Raw genomic sequence first — 6,267 nt, 5'->3', positions numbered from 1 at the left:
ATTCATCCGTTTCATGGTCATCGAAAGAAATCCGTCAATGGGATTGATCAAGTCCTTATGACAAAACCTTCTTGAATCGCAAGAGAGAACGGAGAATTTTCAAATAGCCACTAAGTCACCTCAATGGGGATATGTATCTCCCCAACAAGCAAATCATACTTCATCTTGACACGGGGAATAGGGCATTCAAAGCTCCCAATGAGAATCGATGAAGTCTTTTCGATAGCATTGATGCAATGTACTAGATATCGTTTCTTCGAAAAGTGCACTGTGTGCTCATTACTGTTGACATGGAAAGTGACATTGCCTTTGTTGCAATCTATAGCAGCCCCTGCAGTGTTTAAAAAGGGCCTTCCTAGGATGATAGCCATGGCATCGTCCTCGGGAATATCCAAGATAACAAAGTCTGTTAAGATAGTGGTACTAGCAACCACAACATGCACATCCTCGCAAACGACGATAGGGAAAGCAGTTGATTTGTCGGCCATTTACAGAGAAATTTCAGTGGGCGTCAACTTATCCAATTCAAGTCTACGATAAAGAGAGAGCGGCATAACACTAACACCGACTCCAAGGTCACACAAGGCAGTTCTTACGTAGTTTCCTTTAATAGAGCAAGGTATACTGGGCACTCCGGGATTACCAAGTTTCTTAGGAGTTCCACCTCTAAAAGTGTAATTGGCAAGCATGGTGGAGATCTCAAGATCTGGTATCTTCCGTTTATTAGTCACGATATCTTTCATGTACTTGGCATACGGAGACATCTTGAGCATATCAGTTAATCGCATCTGCAGAAAGATGGGTCTTATCATCTCAACGAAGCGCTCAAAATCCTCATCATCCTTTTTCTTGGATGGCTTAGGAGGAAAGGGCATAGGTCTCTGAACCCATGGCTCTCTTTCTTTACCATGCTTCCTAGGAGTGAAGTCATTCTTATCGTACTTCTTAGGTCGTGGATTATCAGGACTAACCATAGGTTCAATCTCCACATCCTCATCATTGTTAGGTTGAGCATTCTTATGAACATCGTTGTCCACATTGTCACCAGGTTCATGTTCATCACCTGATTGTGTTTCTGCATCAGACGCAGAAATATCATTAGGTTCTTCAGGTGTGACAGTATTTGGTGAACTGGCGTGCAGGTTTCTATTATCCTTCTTCTTAGGATGACTAGGTGTATCAGCATTGATTCCTCGAGAATCTTGATCAATTCTCTTGGGATGACCTTCAGGATACAAAGGTTCCTGAGTCATTTTGCCTCCTCTAGTAATGACTCTGACAGAGTTGTCATTTAATTCATTGAGCAAGTCATTCTGAGCTTTAAGTACTTGTTCTACCTGAGTAGTAATCATAGAGGCATGTTTACTCAGAAGCTTCAGATCATTGACATTTATGTCTACACAAGCACTTAAATGGCTAAGCATACAAGCACTTTGTTCCAAATGCCTGCTAACATAATCACTGAAACTCTGTTGTTTGGCAACAAAGTTGTCAAATTCATCAACGCATAGGCTAGCAGGTTTATCAAAAGGAATATCACTCTCATCAAACCTACGCAGAGAATTCACTTCCACTACCTGTATCGGGTTATCGAGACCATGGATCTCTTCGATAGGTGGTAGATTTTTGACATCTTCAGATCTAATGCCTTTCTCTTGAATAGATTTCTTGGCTTCTTGCATATCTTTGGGACTGAGGAAAAGAATACCTCTTTTCTTCGGAGTTGGCTTAGGAGGTGGTCCGGGAATAGTCCAAGCATTATCGTTGATCAAGAGGTTATTCAGTAGGGTCTCAGCTTGTTCTACAGTTTGTTCCCTAAAAACACAACCGGCACAACTATCTAGGTGGTCTCTAGAGGCATCGGTAAGTCCGTTATAGAGGATATCAAGTATCTCGTTCTTCTTAAGAGGGTGATCAGGCAAAGCATTCTGTAGCTGGACGAGCCTCCCCCAAGCTTGTGGAAGACTCTCTTCTTGGAGTTGAGCAAAGTTGTATATTTCCTGCAAGGCAGCTTGCTTCTTATGGGCAGGGAAATATTTCTCACAGAAGTAATAGACCATCTCCTGGGGACTACGCACACATCGAGGAGCAAGAGAGGTGAACCAGACTTTAGCATCATCCTTTAGAGAGAAAGGAAACAACTTAAGGATATAGTAGTGGCGGATCTTCTCCTCATTAGTGAAAAGGTTGGCTATTTCGGATAGTTTGGCAAGATGGGCTATGACCGTCTCAGACTCATAACCGTGAAAAGGATCAGATTCGACTAGAGAGATTATCTCAGGGTCGACAGAGAATTCATAATCCTTATCGGTGACAAAGATATGCGAAGTGGCAAACTTCGGGTCATTTTTCATCCTAGCTTCGCGAGATTTTTCCTTCCACTTGAGAAGTAATTTCTCAGCGTCATAGGCATCCTTACACACAAGAAAATCCTCAGCTATCTCTCCCTCCATAACGTAACCCTCAGGTATATCAGGCAATTCATATCTAGGAGAGCTAGATCTAGCAGGAGCAAAAGCAGGTTCTATCTCAATAGTTTCGGCAGTTTCAGAAGCATCACGAGCATTGGCAGTAACTCTAGCAATATGAGCATCAAGGAACACTCGTAGTGGAACATCAGGCAAAGCAGTATCAGGCATAGCATCTCTAGCAGTATCAGGCATAGTATCAAGCATAGTATCATTAGGCATAGCATCTCTAGCAGTATCAAGCATAGTATCATCAGGCATAGTATCAAGCATAGCATCTCTAGCAGTAGTATCACAAGCATCATCAAGCACAGGCGACATATCAAGATTTCTAGCAGGAGGTGATGTCGCAAACTTACTCATAACTGAAGGTGAATCAAGTGCAGAGCTAGATGGAAATTCTTTACGTCCCCTCGTAGTTGAGGGCAAGACTTTGGTCTTCGGATCCTTCAGATTCTTCATAGTGATCAGCAGATATAAATCCCAAGTGACTCAGAGAATATAGCAATACCTCCCCGGCAACGGCACCAGAAAAATGCTGATTGCAAGCTCTCGCGATGGCTAGACGAATGCTGATGACAACAAACCTTCCCCTGCAACGGCACCAAAAGAATGCTGCTAGCACTCCCCGGCAATGAAACTAGAAGAATGTTGTTGATGGCCCACCAGCGCGTGGGTTCACAGCAATTTTCGATGGTAGAGTATTCGACCCAAATTTGTTGATTCGCACGACGGGAGGTGAGAGAATACTCTCAAGTATCAGCAGCTGAAGTTGTCAGATTCAACCACACCTGAAAGATTAGTATCTGCAAGCACAGTAGTAACAACAAAGTAGCGAGTAACGACAGTGTAACGAGCAATAGCAGCGGCAAGGAACAACAGTAGTGACAGCAGTAGCAAGTAGCAACAGTAGCAAGCGACAGTAATAGCAACAGTAGCAGCAGCAGCAGAGCAAAACAAGTAATAGCAGTAGCAACAGTAGTAGCAGCAGCAGCAGAGCAAGACAAGTAACAGCAGTAAGAACAGTAGTAGGACAAACTCGTAGGCAATGGGTCGGTGATTTTTTTGGATGATATTCATCATGCAACAGCTATAACACGAAGAGATATGTGGCTAGCTCCCGTTTGTCAATGTGATGTAGGCATGCATTCGTGTGTCGTCATACGTGCTTAGGGAAAAGAACTTGCATGACATCTATTGTCCATCCCTCCCGTGGCAGCGGGGTCCAAAAAAACTACGGGATATTAAGGTTCTCCTTTTAATAAAGAACCGTACCAACGCATTAGCACTTGGTGAACACATGAACTCCTCAAACTATAGTCATCACCGGGAGTGGTTCCGATTATTGTCACTCCGGGGTTGTCGGATCATAACACATAGTAGGTAATGACAACTTGCAAGATCGGATCTAAAACACACATATATTGGTGACAACATAATAATTTCAGATCTGAAATCATGGCACTCGGGCCCTAGTGACAAGCATTAAGCATGGCAAAATAGTAGCAACATCAATCTCAGAACATAGTGGATACTAGGGTTCAATCCCCATCAAAACTAACTCGATTACATGATAGATCTCATCCTACTCATCACCACCCAGTGAGCCTACGAATAGATTACTCACGGACGATGAAGAGCTTCATGGAATTGGAGAGGGAAGAAGGTTGATGATGACGATGGCGACGATTTCCCCTCTCCGGAGCCCAAGACGGACTCCAGATGTGCCCTCCACATGAAGAACAGGTGGTGGCGGCACCTCCGTATCGAAAATGCGATGAAAACTTCTCTTTTTATTTTTTCTGGGACGAAAGGGATCTTATAGACCTGAGATTGGGGGCGGCAGAGCCGTGTGGGCCCCACAAGCCTGCCCACCGCCACCAGGGGGGTGGTGGCGGAACCAGGGCTTGTGGCCCACTGGCCCACCCCTTGAGGTGGAACTTGGCGCAGATATTTTTCTTATTTTCCGAAAATGCTCCCCATAAATTTTCAGGACGTTTGGAGAACTTTGATTTCTGCACAAAAATAACACCAAGGCAATTGTGCTGAAAACAGCGTCAGTCCAGGTTAGCTCCATTCAAATCATGCAAATTAGAGTACAAAACAAGGGCAAAAGAGTTTGGAAAAGTAGATACGATGGAGACGTATCATGGATGCACAAGCAGTATTCCCGCTTAGTACAAGTGAAGGCTAGCAAAAGACTGGGAAGCGACCAACTAGAGACCAACAACAATCATCAAATTGCATTGAGATTAACCAACAACGAGTGCGAGCATGAGTAGGACATAAATCACCATGAACATGAATATCATAGAGGCTATGTTGATTTTGTTTCAACTACATGCGTAAACATGTGCCAAGCCAAGCCACTTGAATCATTCAAAGGAGGATACCATCCTATCATACTACATCGTAGTCATCTCAAGATTCATGTTGGCATCCAAGGCAAACCATTATAAGCTCCTAGCTAATTAAGCATGGCATCAGAAACTATGATCTCTAAGTTGTCATTGCAAACATGTTTCTCTCACAACAAAGCTAAATCTGGAACGATGAGCTAGTCATATTTACAAAAACAAAATAGATCGAGTTCATACCAGCTTTTCCAGGCTCAGTCACTTCATCATATATCATCATTAGTGCCTTTCAGTTGCACGACCGAATGATGTCAACAATAATAAGCGTGCTCGTGCATTGGACTAAGCTGGAATCTGGAGGCAAACACAAAGGAGAAGACAAAGTAATATGGCTCTTTGACAGATAAACAGATATGCATGCGAGAGCCACTAAACATTGTAACCATGGTCTTCTACCTTGACCCAAAGAAAAAGAAAACTATTTACACGGGAAAGCTCCCAACAAGCAAAAGAAGAACAGGAAATTTTTTTGGGTTTTCTCAAACTAGACAAACACACGAAAAGAAAACGAGAAAAAGAAATAAACTAGCATGGATGATACAGTGGCAAAGTGTGAACACCGACTAACAAAGTGAAAGTGTAAGCAAGAATATAAAGTCGGTGAGAAACACGTACTCCCCCAAACTTAGGCTTTTGGCCTAAGTTAGTCTACTCCCAAGGAGGGAAATAACCAGCTCCGGGGTACTCCGGAGTGTACTGAGGGTGCCACTGCTATGTGAGCTCCTCTGGCTCCCACTGATAAACTGGCGTCTGGTACTCGACTGGTGGCTCGGGCACGGGCACGTGTGGTTGGGCTATGCCCCAATATGCGTAGATGTCCGAGGGCATAATAATGTACCTGCCTGTATGAAGATTGAACAAAGAAGGAGCAGGCAAAGTAATAGTCTCACGAGTACCCTCACTAAACACCAGGTTATAAATCATCCTTCTATTTATATCTCTACCAAGAAAGTCATGGCGAACCATGCTATCATAATCTAGATATCTCTCGGGAAAAAGAATCTCTTCTTCCTCGTCCAGTCTAATAGGTATCTCAAAATGTCTAGCAAGACGAGTAGCATAGATACCTCCATAGACAACGCCTTTAGAACGGTTCGTGTTCAACCGTTGAGCTACTATAGCGCCCAAGCTATAAGTTTTATCATTATAAAGGGCTTCGCGCAAAACCGCAAGATCTGGGGAGCTAAGGGCCCCAGCTTTCCCATGGCCAATCAAACATTTTCCCACGAATAATGAGAAGTACCGAAGCACGGGAAAATGTATGCTAGCACCTCTAGCGCAAGACACTCCTCTCTCCTCTCCTACAACAATAGTATCTATGAAAGCCTCCAAGTCCCGTGGACGAGGTTCATGAATATCCCCAACAAAAGGCAATTTGCAAA

The sequence above is a fragment of the Hordeum vulgare genome, chromosome 3H (genome assembly GCF_904849725.1).
Source record: "Hordeum vulgare subsp. vulgare chromosome 3H, MorexV3_pseudomolecules_assembly, whole genome shotgun sequence".
Lineage (NCBI taxonomy): Eukaryota > Viridiplantae > Streptophyta > Magnoliopsida > Poales > Poaceae > Hordeum > Hordeum vulgare.
The sequence above is the reverse complement of the archived record's forward strand: the minus strand, read 5'-3'. Positions refer to the sequence as shown.